General features: G+C 27.2%; 1 protein-coding gene across 3 annotated transcripts in view; it reads right to left on the bottom strand.

The window, feature by feature from the left end:
- Positions 1 to 17,499, bottom strand: part of LOC119612091 (F-actin-monooxygenase Mical-like) — a 50,185-nt gene that overhangs the window by 19,822 nt on the left and 12,864 nt on the right. For all 3 annotated transcript variants that reach the window (XM_037967813.1, XM_037967817.1, XM_037967814.1), the window contains one exon: positions 840 to 891. The gene's annotated coding sequence lies outside the window, so the exon portion shown is untranslated. The remainder of the gene's footprint in view (positions 1 to 839; positions 892 to 17,499) is intronic.

Here is a 17,499-nt window from a genome sequence, read left to right as displayed (position 1 = left end):
ATAATTAACAACACTTTCTTAAATGTTTTTCTTCCTTGACTTTAATTAATTAATTTATCATCCATCCAATTACATTACAAACATTGTTAATTAATATCATGACAAATATTTTAAAAGCGTATTCCTGTATGAACACAAATCGAGGGGTTAATTATATGTTCAAACATAACTGTAGTTTATATAGAAAATTCTGTTTCATTTCACTTTATTGTAACACTCACTTAAAATTGAATTAAATGATAATGACTCTGATTCAAATGATAACACAAAACAAGTCTTTTGTTCATAAGAAAATGCTCGCACAAAAGATTGATGTAAGTTGGAATCACAATGACAAGAGAAGAAAGAATGAAAAATAAAGAAACAGCTGAAAACCCATATTGTTCGGTATTAAAGTTGTGCTACTTAAACGTACACATTTAGTAAGTATGACTGGCTTGACTGACTGAGTGAGTGAGTGACTCCTCCTCTGTCTGAGAAATGTTGGGGGGACAATAATAACAAGAACAACATGTGTAATGTTAACTAATTAAGATTACAAAAAGTACTTTATGTTGCTGTTTTTTGTCAAATCCAGATACATAATATTTCTTTGTGTCTACGAACAAGATTTTGTAGATTATATGGGAGTATAGTGTACTACATATTTATTTTACAAGGTCCTCTAGCTTGCGCATTCCTAACTCTGTCCCTAGCAGTACCTATCGAAAAGAATTCCTAGAACATTGTGTAAAGAAATTTCGTTTCCTTAAAACCCTAATATTAAAAATCTTAAAATTCTTTGGAACTTAAGATTCATCAGTATATATGTATGTATATTGATTTATTTCCATACTTACTTTGTTTAGTCGATGTGAAAACAGATAGGCAGCACATAAAGGCCGATTTTATCTGTAAAGAATAAATAAAAATATTACGTAAATTTTTTTTTAAAGCTAAATTATGAAATTTTTTGTCATAAAATTTTGTATTTGTTTTGGGTTAATGAACCCCCAACACAAATTGTATAAAGATTAATGGAGCAATACAAATATTTGTTTCAAATTTATGATTCACCAAATTGTTTGCTCTCATAATGGTTTTTTTCCTGTAATTTTGGTAAAAACAATAAAAATAAAATGAAATCTAGATAAAGGTCAATTACTTATATAAAAATTTTGGAATTTAACTGACAATAAATGAGCTTAGTTTGATGACCTCTAATAAAAAATAATATTTTTTTTCAGCCCACAATCATAAATATTTAAAAAACATTATTTATGGCATAAAATTTTCAATAAAAAATATTCGAAACAACTTTGCTACGATTTGCACGTGCAGGTCTAAAACGTGCAAATAATTTCATTTATTTTTAATTTTTTTATTTTACTTGTTCTTACAACGCCTAATTTCCTTTAAGACTTTCTTTTTATAGGCCTTGTGGCATTTCAAACAAAAAAAGTTAAAAGAACTTGAACAGAAAAACCAACTTCTGCAGGCTATGATGGATGAATGACGTCGTTTATTTGGTATAAAGTATAAAAAAAGTATTATGGCAATTATGGGTATAATAAGCTTAATGTAAAGGTAGGTCAATAAAACACAGGAAGACAACAAACTGTAAATTGAACCAAGAAAGAGACGCAAAACAAAGAAATTGAAAAAAACGAAAAAGTATAAATACATACAAAACTTATTTTTTAAATCTAATAAACCAAAAAAAATGTGCATAAAGTATAAAAGTCACAATAAAACCAAAATAAAATAAAGAAAAACAAATTAAATAACTGGCGGCGCGCAACGAAACCAACCTATCATCACCGGCTTCATCATCATTACCACCTGAGGGGGGAGCTCACAAAAAAAAAAAAAACAACAACAACAAATTATAAACAACAGTAAACCACCTCTATGCAGCAGTTAGAAGTTGCAGCATGTAGTACCCCCGACGAATCACTTTACACAAGGCAACAAAGTACAATCAAGCACGCTACGTCAGTCAAGCAGCCGAAGAGAAAGAGAAAACAAAAAGAAAAATAAAAACTAAAAAAAACATGTTTTAAACAAAAACCAAAACATAATACAGTGAAATCTAAATAAAATGAATTGAACTTTACATTAACTGCACTTTTTTCAATTGCAAAAGGTGAATGAACTTTACATTTTAAAAAAGCCCCATTAACATCATCTAAAATTCAGAAAAGCTCAATTGAAAATGAAATATTTCTTTTGAAATTCATAAAAGTTCACATTTTTGTCGTGAAAAAAAAATCCCTTGTTGTGAAATTTGTTGATGGAATTTTGTAAACTTTGAACAGCTGTTGCATACAGAAATAACTATTGTGAATGAATTGTTTACAACGAGTTCACGATAGCAATTTCCCGAGAAGAATGAAAATTTCAAGGGAACAAAAATTTAACTTCTTTTGGCGATAGGTGTGAATAATTTGATATTTTAATAGAATTTAACAGAAGTATTTAGCATTACATAAACTGTCACTTTATCTGCAAAATATAAATGTGAATATTACGTTAAAACAAAACGAATCCATTTTAGATTATAGTTTTATTCTAAACTCTTCTTTAAGTTTGCCCGACTTTGTATTAATCGGTTGGTGCAGCATTGAAGACAGGTGAAGAGATTTCAACAGCTGATCGCTTTTTTTATTCATAAAGAATTTGTTTCGAGGCGGTGAAACTAAATATAAAATAAAACTCTGACAACCGATATTGGAGTTTCACTTCAAATAATAAATGCAGTAAATTGGATCCAAGATTCCGAAATCAACCCACTGTGGTTCTACTGTATATGGTGGCAATTATTTGGTTACTTGTATTTTATTTTGCATGTTTTTGCAAAAAATAAAACAAATCACGTGGTTTTTCTTTCGCTTTTTTCCAATTTAAAAACGCTGTAACTGCAGTAATTATTTTTTTATAAATGTACGGTTTTTGCCATCAGACATGGGAAATTTTGTAGTATTGCAATTTTTGACATTTAAAAATTGTTAAGCGTTTTTACCTCTTGCTAAAAGTTTTAACCTTTTGATTTTCAACGTTTTTTTTTGTTTTGGAACTTGTATATGTTTAACGGAACTTGAATAGATTTAATGAATTGCTGGTTCCTTTAAAAATCTTTACAAATACATTAGAATCACAACAATGTTCCTTAGAACGATTTTCAGATGTAATGGCGACTTCACTAGGTCCAATATTTAACGATTTTAATTGTTCTTGTTTACACCCGGTATAGAACAAATCAGATTTCTGAAAAATTCCCGAATTATAGAAGTTTTTCAACAAATCCACTTTTCCATCTGTGATTTTCGTTTAAAGTTTGTAAGTAACTACCATCACTAGCAGGTTGTTATTACACCAAATTTTATTGCTGCAATCTGACTGAATATATTTTAGTTCGTATTGTTTTTGCACTTATGAACCTTTTATTTTATAATTTCTTTTCTTTAGATTTTTCCGTTATCAATAACGGAGTATTTATAATTTATTGCTAATATGAATTAAAATTTTAATAAGAATATTCTAAGCAATAAGCATTTTTTACATAAAACCGTAATATAAATTGCAAACACATTAAGCAAATATTTAATGTAATAAGTGTTTTTTTGTTAAAGTATATTTTAGCAGATTTCATTTAATTACAATACCAATCAATTGAGAAACTGTCATTGCTTTTAATTTATAGACTTTCAAATTTGAATTTAATTCTAAAACATAAATAATTAAAATGTTTAATTATAATAATCCAAGCGCCATTTGACAGGAAGACAACGACATCTGTCACTCACTGTCAAAGTTATCTTTTATTATTCAACTCGCTGATCGGAAAAATGGGTTGAATATTTAGAAACAAAATAAATTTGTTTAATATTAACATATAAATTAAGCATAAGGCACTTTGAAAACAAATTATAAATTAGTTTAAAAAGGGCTTGATCCAAATAAAAATTTACTACTTCCAATAATCGAAAAAAATGTACAAATGTCATTTTAAGTTGCAGATTTAGAAAAAACACCTTAAACAAGATAAAAGAAATGACAGTTTGTGATTGAAAAATTGTAAATGATGTTTGATTTCTTTGTCATGTTCAATTTTTCACAAGTGTCTGCTCGATTAACTATTTGTTTGGCGCTCCCTCTCTTCTTGAGACTACCTGGCGGTTTTTACTTTTTTTTCCATTTTTTTTTTATTTCAGGAGACAAATCATAAAAGACAAGTGCACATATTGGAAACTAGTTTAGACTCAAATTGCATTGAACTAAACTGAACACTAAAAACTGATGTTGGCATTAGAAAGGTTGCATTACTTTTGAATTTGATTGGATGAGTTAGTTGCTGCTTGTTTTACGTAGTTTAGATATCTTGCTGTTGCCGTTTGTTACTTCAGCTAATATTTGCGCTCAAAAGGTACTTAGTGTCGGATAAAATGAGACTCAGTCGTTGCATTGCCAGCAAATTAAATTAAACATGTACAAAGAAAAAAAGTTGAAACAAAAAACACAAACTTTAACGCTTTCACTTGCATTGGAGACCAGAAAAAATTGTTTAACTGAAAAATAAAACGTTTTGTTATCTTTTTTTAGTTACAAACCTCCTTTAGGTTTGGTTTGAGACATTTTTTCTTTTTGCAAAAAAAGACAAATTGAAATTTATGATAGAAAATTATGACAGTTTGTTTAATGACACTTTTTTTAAATTTTAAACGAGATTTTTTTTTAATAAATTGAAACTTTCTTTAAATATATATACATAGATATAGATTTGTGTTTAAAAATATGTATGTGTGAACGGAAGACATCAATTATTTGATTATAAGTTATTTCATTAGGAGTATATTTGTAAAAAAAAACTTAGTTCAATCGAACTATATTATATTTGAGTGAGTCGTCACTTAAATATTCCCAAGTAATCTATCTGGTAGTCAATCTTGCCAAAAAGTAATTTACGGTGATGTCTGAACATTATAATATAAGTATTCAAAAGCAATATATCTGGAAGTCAATCGTGCGAAAAAGTAATCTACGGTGACGTCTTTTTATCTTTAAACCAATTTCCTGGTATTGTCCTTAAGAATCCAGTTATTTTTTTTTTTTTTTTTTGAATTTAGATTAATATGGGAGTGTTTCCCTAGAAAATTTTCCATAGCCTGACAACAGACAAATCGGTTCCGATGTTTAAATATACAAAGAATACATAGATTTATCTCAAATTTTGCAAAAAAATTTCATGGAGTAAAAGAGGGGATTACAATTATTGTCATTACAATTATTGTCATTGTCATTTCCTGATTAGCTAGTTTACGTTTTAGTTTAACCAACAAGTAGAGTCATAATTACTTCTACACCACTCGTGAGATATGTATATCGTATTGTATATTAATGTATTACTAGATTCAGTCTGTAGCAGTGAGATATCATAATGCATAATTTCCTCTTTATCAATATTCTAGCAACTGCAACAGAATTCATTGAAGGAGAGCCCAGGTGAACTTGCGACCTTGATATATCCCGTCAGGATCCCAAGTGCGTTTACAATTTGGCCAATGTTTGCAGATTAGACCTCTATTTTTAGTTTTTTTTTGAAGAAAGAACCTGCATTTTCTACTAAAATGGCGTTAGATATCCAAAACAGATTCTGCCTGTTCATTTCCACAGTTTCTTAGTATGAAGGAAGGATGTATACATACATACATCAAATCCAGGTGGGAATCGAACTCTCCTCTACCATATTAAATCCTATTTTTATATCATAAAATGTTTGTATTTGATCTTAAATTAAACCGCAATCAAGATTATATTCAAAAATTATCGATTATAAAGTTTCAGAAATTTTCTTTAATCTCTCTAGAAGACCGCTATAGAAATTATATCCAAAGATTTTACAACCTTTTTTGACACACTCTTAAATATTATGAGAAAATGTCCCTGTATTAATGAACTATGACCTTTAATACATAACGAAAGTCAAGACGAAGGTCTCGCAGCTTATAAACACTTCAATATCTTTTATAACAATTTATCTTAAACATATTTAACTGGACGTTTTTTTTTATTCCTCAATTGTTAATCAAGTTAATAATATTAGATACATGTTGGTGTAGAAGCTAATGAACAATTTAATATAAAATACAAAGTAAGGTCAAGATATGAATGCAGTACTTGTATCTTACGAGTAAATACTCTTATGTTCATATTCATCCAATTTCTGCAGTCACTCATTATAAAATTCTAATACAGAAAACAGTAGAAAGAAGTAAACTAATGATGTGGGGGCTGAGACCTGATACATGTTTGTCATGAGACATGTCTAAATCTATAATTATGACTAAATAATAAAGAAAGAAAAATACTTGCATAAATGAAATTAAAGGGTAGATAGACATACTATAGTGAATGAAACTGAACGTCAGCAATAGGGTGGTATTTAAATTTATGGGAAACTTATAAATTTATTGTCTTATACAGTCAAAATGACTGCTTGTAATAAGTACCAGCCTAATGATCTTACAAATATTGCACACAGCATGCTCAAATTTAAATTCATTCATTTAAATATACATTTAAATACAAATGTGCGGTTGTATGTTTGACAACTGCTCATAGTATTTATTTCTTCAAATTGACATTTTAATAAGTAGTATTGTGGTTTTTAATTAAATTACTTTTTATACATTTTGCATTATTTTAAATTCAATTGTTTATTTAAGACAAACTAAAAAATCGCAAAAAAGTAGTGATGTTGACGCTGATGATGATGCCTTTTATGGCATCATGTGAATTTCAAAAAAAAAAAAAAAAAAATTAAAACTAAAATCAAAAGAGAAAAAACACAAAAACCTCATGTAAGGTCAATAGCAATGAAAAGTATTAAAATCTCAAAACATATCTCAACATAATAAAAAAAATAAATCTCTTATAAAAAACTAATAAATTCAAGTTTATAGTATGTAACTTTATAGGAAACGTGTAATAGATACATACAAACAGAAATATGTATATTTATAGTTGTTTTTTCTTTTAGCCAAAAATAAACAACAAAAGCGAAAATAAATTAATTTGTACTAGATAAATAACTAAAGAAAATAAGCGCGCGCTAAAAAATGCAAAGTGTATGTGCAAATATCAAATGTGTAAATTAAGAAATGAAACTAGAGAGAGAGAGAGAGAGGATCGGTAAACAAAAAATATAAAGGAAACAAAGAGCGAGAGGCATATAATGATCTTTTAAATGAGTTTGTTAAACTTTTATTATTATGTGTCAAAGTGTTTGTATGTGTGTATTGTATATTTTACAATTTGTTTTTGTTGCGGATCGTATGCAAAATAGCAAAATAGTTTATATTACGAGGATGGTTTGAAAATTATATTATTCAATTGATTTCTAAACTGCCAAAATAATTGTAACTTCTTAAGATAGAACATTTTAATAAGATCGAGCGAACTTTGATCAAATTAAGCTCCTAACTGATCGATATCTAAATTAGTTTATCATCGATCAGTATTCATTTTTTTTACAGGAATACTAAACATTTCAGGTTAAGCCAAATAGGTAGAATTTCTATCAATTTCGATTGTCTCAATTTTACCAGAATAATAAATTTTTAATTTAAATCTAGATATATTACAAATCTAAATGTAAATAAATCTCCAAAATTGATCATGTTTGACACTGAATAATAAAATGCACACCAGGACGTATACGTTTTCCCTGAAATATTATATAGAATAGAATAAAACTCAAAACTTTTATTCAGTTAAACTTAAACCGATTATCATTTCTAAGAATAATGACATTTTGAGATCACCTTAATGCCAAAAAAGATCAGTACTTTAATTAAGGAAATCCGTAGGACATGTCACAATGCATAGGAATTAAATTTACTTTTGACTACTGACGAACTTTTTATTATTTTTAGAAAATAGTCGAGGTTCAATGTTATGTTCCCCCTAAGCAGGTATTGAAATGAAGACTCATCCAAGTTTTGAACATGTATGAACATAGAATGACTAATGAGCTAGGTATCTAAATTGCTTCGATTATTCTTTTAAGTAAGAGAACTCTATGTCGATAACTTTTTGCCCGTGCATGAAGGTAAAAAAGACGCTTGGTACCAAATTCAAAGTGTTTACACTTTCTTAATATGTCAAACAGAATGTTGCGTTGTCATACTAATAACGATACGTTGTCAAAATTATAACGGTAATGATAACTTAGTGTAACAACAAACGTGTTAAGTAAGTAACACAGAAGAAGAATGGGCGTTATGCTCACTATCATTTTAAGGTTGGTCTAAATGACATTTTAAACCAACCTCGTATCTTGTTTGGGTATTATCAAATATGTTAAGTATGTTTATATTAGTAAATATAACTATTGTTTATATTATGCAAATTATTTGTAAAAATATATATGTACATATATAGAGATGAACTTAATTTATATCTGTATTCGAGTTTATTTATGTGTTTTATGTATTTATTATCTAATATTAAAATGTTTTAAATCTTGTATTACATACTTTTTATTAAAGATTTCTATTTGTATTTTGGCTAATTTATACAAATTGTCAAATTAAAATGACATAATTTACGCTTAAAATTTATTTTACTGAAATTCTTTAGAGAAAAAAATGTATGACAAGTTAACAAGTATAAAAGTGAGAGTAATATAGTTAATTAAAAATGGTTTATAATTGCGCTTTTATTTTAATTTAAAAAATATTTGTTTCAATTATTTATAATTATTAATTACTTTAAAAAAGTAGAAATAATTAAAATTTGAAAAAAATCATTGTAGCCATTATTATTGCCATTGTTTATTACTCCCCTTATTTTTTACCAGTTTTATTAATTAATATATAAATTTTGTTTGTAAGATTATTGGCAAAATTTTTCACCTATATTTTAGCAAATTAATTATTTTATAAACAATTTTTTAATAGAATAAATAAATTCCAAAATCATTGTCTATAAAGAAAACCAAACAAATAAAAAACAACTGTATGTTTCTTTTCATTGTTTAACAGATTCTTTAGAATTCAATTGTGTTAAAATAAATTTTGTTGTTTCTTATTTATAAAAATAAACAACATCTCCCCCACTGTGAATTCGAAAAAAATTAAAACATGTGTCCGTAACACAGAAGATACTACAACAACCAATCGACCAACCAACCAACCCACCAAACTAAAGACCAACAACAAATGCGGTTTGTTGCAAGCAAATTGAAAACTTTTTATTACGTTTTCTTTCCCCAATTCCAAACTATATGTACGAAATTCTCAGCTCTATTATATTCGAAAAATTTCAACAACATTTTGAGAATACATATTGTATGTACAAAATATATCTTTACAACAACATATTAATCTTAAAATCTCTATGGATGTGGTGGATAAATGGATGGTACTGTATAAATTACTCTTATGCAGCAAACTGGTGTGGTTGGTGGTAAGAAAAAAGGAACTGATCAATTTTGCTGCAAACAATGCTATGGGGCCGTTTTTCTTTGCTATATTGATTAATTCACTAGGTCATAAAATTGTTTTGAATTTAAGAAGGAAGATATTAGGCTGATTTAAAATTGGATTAGAAATTTGATTTTTTAACATGACATTTTGACGCACTTTTCTTAAGTACTTTCCATACTATTGTTACTAAAATACTGTAATAGATATTGTATTCTACACTATAGGCCAGACTATAGTCTATAGCCAAGCTATAGTCTATAGCCAGACTTGTCTATAGTCTAGACTATAGACCAGACTATAGTCCAGACTATTCACTAGACTATAGTCCAGCCTATAGACTAGACAATAGATTAGACAATAGACTACACAATAGACTAGACTATGGTCCAGACTATAGTCCAGACTATACACTAGACTATAGTCCAGCCTATAGAATAGACATTAGACTAGACTATGGTCCAGACTATAGACGAGACTATTGTCCAGACTATATGCTCTATAGACTATAATCTAGACTCCAGACTATACACTAGACTATAGTCCAGCCCATAAACTAGAAAAAAGACAAGACTCTACTCCTAACTATAGACGAGATTATAGGTCTGACTATAGTCCAGACTATACACTAAGCTATAGTCCAGCCAATAGACTAGACTATTGTCCATCCAATAGACTAGACTCTAGCCCAGAGTATAGAGTAGACTCTAATCCACATTAATAGGCTATAGTCGGAACTATAGATAAGACTCAAGTCCAGACTATAGACGAGTCAATAGTTCAGACGAGGAAATAGACCAGTCTATAGACAAAACTATTCATGAGGATAGTTGAGGATATCAGACTCTAAAAAATACTATAGTCAGACTACATACGAGGCTAAAGACCAGACTATTGAAGAGTCTATAGTCGGAACTATAGAAAAGGCTGTAGACAAGACTATAAAAAATAATACAGTTTAAAGGTAAGACTGTAAAAACGACTCTAGTGCAGACTATAGTCCATAATATAGACTTGAAATTACAGCACAAACTATAGACGAGACAATAGAAGACGAGTAAATAATCTTAAAATTAAAAATTTATGTTTTCCCTTTTAATAACACCTTTAAATGATATTTATTTAAAGAAAGTGTAATACCGAAAGTTTTGAAATCCAATATTTGAACAAACCGAACGTGTGTTAGTAAAAAACAAAATCATTTGGACAAAAACGCAATATAATATTTGGCAATATATAATGTAAATAAGGGTATGTCAGTATAGTATATATTTATCAATAAGCAAAAAATTAATAAACACCGATTTATCTGTTTCTGATTAAATTATTTACTTTAATAATTTCGCATGTGTTTACAGAAATTTAATTGATAAAATAATTATTTATTAATAAATATTTGCAAAAACAGATTAACACAAATGAATTCATTATTTACAAAACACATACAGACTGGTCTAGTCCCATCAAAATTATAAATTATAATCAATTAAACAATTAAACATTTTCACAGTTTTGTAACTCTTTTAGGAAAAACTCGATTTTATGAAGTCCTGGAAGGAATTACTTATTTAATTAATTAATTACATTTCTAAACTTTAAATAGAATATGTTATTTGAAAATTACTTTAATTTTGTTGAACAATTTATTTAAGTGCTGTGAGCCACAAAATCATGGGGGAATGTGTAATAACTGTAATCATTTAAAATCGTTATTCCGCTGTAGGAACGATAATTAAGTGCACTTTACAGTTTGTTAATGCTGTATATGAACAGATTAACGGCATCCCAGCGAACATAATGACAAAGTTAAGCTATCACTAGAAAAACGTGGTATTTGTTATTATTAATTTATTTATATATTAAAATGATTCACTAGAAGATCGCTTAAACAATTATGCGGAAATATTGAACAATTTTAAAAAAGCGGACATTTTGTTTGATTATTTAATTTAAAAATTTTTTTAATTTACTAATTGTTTGCTTAAGTTCTAATTTATTAGTAAATTGCATTAGAATTTGTAATAAACAACAAAGAAATTAATTATCTAAAATAATTAACCTCGAATTTCAAAATTTATCCCCCCAGAGAGAGATCATTAATCATTTTTGTGTTGTATTTTTTTCTCTCTATAACATTGTAATTTTAATGAAGCTTTTCTAATTTAATTACTTGTAATTTAATTGTTAAACAATTAAATTAATTAAATTTTTGTTGAAAACACATGCAAAGGTTTTTTTTTTTTTGAAAAAAAAAAAAATACAACATGAAAATTTTTAAAATTTTAAATTAAATGCATTTAGTATAACAAAATTTGTTTAAAACTAATTTTGTTATAAAAACGCAAGCGTTAAAACACCCACAACTTACTTTTAAGCTTAAAGAAGTAAAATTTGAAATTTAATTACATAGTTTTTTAATTAAAACTCAAGGCAAAGAAAACTTTTCTTGTGATTTTAATTATAACAAATGTTGAATAATTTGCTTTTAAAATTAGATCTAAGAAAGATTCGTTTCTTAACAAGTTTTAAAACTACAAGCTGTTATTACCACCCAAGAATCAGTTACAGAACTAGTTTGGATTCACCTGCCATAACGTTTAGGTGACAGCTGATATAAAAACTTTAAAAAGTAAAGCTTTTCCTTAAAAACAAACTGTAAAATAATTTTGAAAAATTGTTTGTTATATTTTTCAGCAAAAAAAAACACTTTTAATTTCTTTAGAAAACTTTACAAGTAATTAAAATAAAACGAAAATCCGGTAAAATTAATGTTAAAAGAAAACTAAATTTGCAACGCTTAAAACTTTATAAACAAAACTTTAACTTATGTATTTAGGAATTAAAACTGTTGGAAGCTAGAGAAATACGTATGAATGAATGAATGAATGATTTTGTGTGTTAATTTACCAAAAACATTTTTTTGTGATATCTATTGTTTTGCATTTCCATTGAAGTTTTGCTTTTTTTTTTGCAAGTTTTTAATTTATTTTCTCTTTTTATTTTCTATAAAGTTTTGAAAAATTATAAAAACAAACATTAAAAACAATTGTGTGAATAAATAATTTTCAAGGTTGTTAAACAAAATACATACATACGAACAAACAACAACAATCAAGTTAAATTGATTCAGAAAAAGCTCTTAAATTTTGTTTAAGTTAAATATTTATCAAAAGATTTATGTATAATGAAAAGAAAGAAAATTCAAAGAATGCCATTTCTATGCAACAATTTAAATCCTATGCCACGAATTAAATTACAAAATCTATTTTATGTTTTACACACACACACATACACACTTTTTTTAAAAAATATTTAATGTTAAAAACATGAAATCAAAAAAGTTGTATATTATTGTGATACAAAATGTTTAAAACAATTAGAGCAAAGAAATAAAAAATCAACAACAACAGCAACAACGTTTAATAAAACACATTTAATTTGGCTGAATTGCAGTTTCATTGCGTTTTTTATTTTTATAGAAATCAATGTTTAACCTTCAATTGTTTAGAATAAAAATTTTTACTGCACTTTGCTTTGTAAGTTTTTAATAACGAGCAATATCGATAAATCAAGTTTAAGCAGTAAATGAAAACTTTTTTTATAAAACAATTGTTTTTACCCCTTTCATTTGAATGATAATAATAATAGACAATATATTATACTTGAACTAAATAAACTCTAGAGCCACTCAAAGTTAATTTAAAAGCTTTTTAAAAAGGGATTTTAATATCTTCAAAAGTTAGACTAAAGTCAATGACTCATTATTATTTACAAATTAAGGAAAATGTGGAACAACTTTATCTGTAAAAAAATAAAAAATCAAAGAAATCGGGAAACAATCTTGGACATACACCAAGTAGTAGGGGGCCACACATCACTTTTTTGAAAAAACTCTGTAATAAAAATCATATAAAATATTAATAAATAGATTCTTATTCCAAATTCTAGCGTAAACTATATCTTCTTAATATACATATATCAATTTTACAATTCCAAGAAGTATGTGCTCCTATGGCCCTTACAACCCTAATGGTATACGCACAATTGGGACGAACGACGAATTTCGTATAGCACGGCGAACTAGTCGACAACAATTCTATGCGTAAATTCGTCGAATGGAACACAATCAAATTATTCGCACTGCGAATTCGTTTCAAAATTTGTTTGTTCGAATTTGGAAAAAGTAAGAAAAAGGAACAAAAATTATATTTTTGTGAATCTTCACGATTTTGAGATAATTTTAGCAGCTTTAAAATTTATTCGAACATTTTTTCGAAATTAGAAAAATGTAAGAAATTGTCCTCGAAAAGAACTAAAATTATATTTTTGTGAATATCCCCAATTTTGAGATTATTTTAACAGCTTCAAAATTTTTTCGAACATTACTTCGAATTTTCGAACTTAATTTTAAATATCCCAACATAGCATTGTAGTGTCATCAAGTGTACTCCAGACTGCCAAATTTCAGACAATTCGGGCCACGAGAACTGGTTTTAATGGCTTTAAAAATTTTTCGAACTTAAGTTCGAATTTTCGAAAATTTTATTTTTAGTTTTTATGACCCAGAGATTATTTTAAGAGCATAAAAAATTTTCGAATAAAATTTCGAAAATTCGAACATAATATTGTATTGTCATTAGCTGTACTCACAACCGCCAAATTTCAGCAAATTCGGGCTACCGGAATTGGTCTTAAAACAATTTTTCCCAATAAATTCGTCGTTCGTCTGCGTAAGAAATAGAAATAAACCTATCGCATAGTTCGTTACGTACGACGAATTTCGTCATACGCAATGATTGTGTACATTTTCATATACCCAAGTGTGTTCTGTTTCTGACGACGAATATTCATTCCGAAAAATTCGTCGTTCGTCCCAATTGTGCGTATACTATAACTATCATAAAAATGTAATTTTCTCGCATTTATAGAGATTAACGAAGTAGTAGGGACCCGTCCATACACCACTTTTTTTTAAAACACTCTGTAATAAAAATATTAATAAATATATTCTTATTCCAAATTCTATGATAAACTATATCTTCTTAATATACATATGTATATCAATTTTACATTTCCAAGAAATTTGTACCCCTATGGCGCATAGTCCCCTTTCGACACTAACTGCCTTAACGATGTAATTTTCTAGCATTTATAGACATTAACGAATGTAATATTTAAACTTTATTTAAAGAAATGAAAAAACACAAGAAATTTAGTAAAACTTATAAACTCAAAAAAGAACTAACTTTTCAATCGAACCACCTACTTGATTATTACTAAGTTTTGCATTAATTTAGCTATCATTAATGGCTAACTAAACAAAGTCTGTCTTTATAAACACTCTCTCTCTCTCTCTGATTTGTAAATTAGCACTTCTAAATTAACACTCAATACTTTTTTGTCATATTTTTTTATTATTCATAGAAATCAATATCGTTAAATAATTTCAAGTACATTTACATTTATTTAAAAAAAAGACAAATTTGGTCCTCTGTTAGCTATAAATGGTTAAATGCGAAGGAGATCTTATTCAGCCAATTTACACAGAATTATAAAATATATTGTTAATAATAGTAATAACAACAAAAAAGACTTGTGTACAAATTACTTGATGGAAAAGCAATTTGTTTAAATGAATTCAAAAGCGCATTAAGAGGGCTCTTAAAAAGGGATTAATAGAATTACGAATTAGGCATTTCGCAAAAGATTGTGATATCGATATTAATTGTCTTAAATCCTTAAGCGCGTTGATTTATTTAGTTTGAAAGAAGGATGTATGTTACAATAAATCCGAAGAAATAAACCTATGCCTCCACCGGGTCTGTTGTACTCTCCTTTACCAGAGTCTCTAGAGGGAATCTAATAGACTAGAATACTAGCCTCTAAACCGCCGGAGATACACTAAGCATGTTTAAGATTTTTAAAGCTTTGAAGTCTACGATTTCTTTATATAAACAGGCTTCAAAAATCCTCAAGGAAGAAGTCAAATTAACTAATTTTTCGAAGTCTTGAAATTCCATTAAGCTTGATCTTAAAAGATCCTTTATCAAGTGATTATGGATCCTTTATGGTAAATGATCAAAACTTTTAATGTTTGGTTCCAAAAAGAAGAACAAGACAATAATAAAGAAATTGTTAATAAAAACTTATTTTAAATATTAACAACTTTTTGTTTTCCTATTTATGTTGCCATCCTAATGTAATTATATAAACAAGTATTTAACAATTTAGGCTCTAGATCAGCATTTATTAAAAAAAATATATATAAAAAAGTACTTGATTATGCAAAAAATTGATTTAAAATTAAAGAATTGGCTGTTAAATATAAAACAAAGTAATTTACATTAAACTTTACCTTTTCGGCAAAATTCTTACCCACAAAAATGTACAAATTGTACTAACATTCCCACCCCAGGTTGAAAACATGGTGTAAGTAAGAAAATGATCAATTGGTTTAAAAGGCAAGTAGGAAGAAATATAAATCATACGATCCATAAACAATATAAATATGTATGTAAATTTGTGTTTATTACAAAAATATTTTGCTAAAAATTTACATATAAATATTATTTAAAAAAAAATAAACAAAATAATAAAATTTTACAAAAAATAACTCTAGTTTTGGTACTTTTTTTCTGCTTAAATAAAAACAAAGTAAAATAAAAAATAAATATATTGGTATGAATAAATGTAATTTGTATTTCCTCTCTGGACATTTTTAATATGCATTAAAGCAACAATTTAAAAGCTTATGGTAAGAATAACAACAACAACAAATACAAATACTACCGGAAAAGGGTGTCATACTCATGAGAAATTATATAAACATTGTTCAAATTTGATTGCCCTTTGTTTCTCACATGGAGATTGGTTTACCTATTGTTGTTATTGTAGCTATACCTATATATGAATATACTACCTTTTAATAATAGAATAAAATTAAAAAATAATAAAAAAAAAAACATTAAAGTAGCAACAGCAGCACATCAACATTAAAACTGTCAATATGTCTGTCTATTGATTTTTATTTACAAACAACAAACGAGAAGAGAATAATTTCGAAAGACCCCTTCAGTAAATAAGAGAAGAAGTAGGAGAATATAACAGAGCAACAAACACTTTTTTGTCAATGATATAGAATATACACAGATATACAGACAGTTATCCATGTTCAGAGTAAATAAAATGAATCAAGCGCAACAAAAATTCAAATTGATTTTAAAATAGACATGTCAAATGGAGAAGGGTTAAATTGTATATAACGGACCCCATATAGAAAAAATTTAAGAATTCCAAAATTCTACATATTTCAAGTTTCTAATATGCTGCTAAAAAAATTAATTATTTAAATATAACTTTTTATTTTAGTAAAAAATATTATTATTATCAAAGAAATGCAAAAATTCCAATCACTCAATTCGATTCTTTATCAGCGTAATATATATTTTTTGTTTATTAAAAAAAAAAACGTTAAACGTTCTAAAAATCCATAAATGGCAAAACCTAAATAACTTTTTGTATACACGAGTACTTAACAAAAAATTCAGCATGTAATGATTCATTTTGTGAAATAATATAGAATTCTTTTTATGGCTCTGGCCTGCAATTTCTGTGCGTGTATATATTTTAGAGGAAATAATAACAGTTCAATAATAAAAAAGTATGGCAGCCACCTCCCTCACTCCCCCTTTCACTTTTTTTTAACATTTAAAATCCAATAATTTTCAAGTATTTAAATTGTTTATAACCTTCAGTTGGTTTTGCTGCTTCAACAGAAACAGAAAAAAACAATTAAAAGAAATTAATAAACTTTTTTTTTCAATTGGGTGTTTATTACACAATCAACCAGTCAGTCAGTTTGTGCCAGCCAACGTTCAATTTATTGATACTCTCCTCTAAGACTGCCATGGACTTTGTTGCAACAAATTTTAATTTAAAAATTAATATGTAACAACAAATAAGCATAGAAATATTAGTTATGTGGAGTTATTAATTAATAAAGATGAATATTTATAACTCTTGCATAATGTATTAT

The sequence above is a fragment of the Lucilia sericata genome, unplaced genomic scaffold (assembly GCF_015586225.1).
Source record: "Lucilia sericata isolate MDLA Ls3-8-SP2 unplaced genomic scaffold, ASM1558622v1 Contig001598F_arrow, whole genome shotgun sequence".
Classification (NCBI taxonomy): domain Eukaryota; kingdom Metazoa; phylum Arthropoda; class Insecta; order Diptera; family Calliphoridae; genus Lucilia; species Lucilia sericata.
This window is presented reverse-complemented; position numbering and strand designations above follow the sequence as displayed.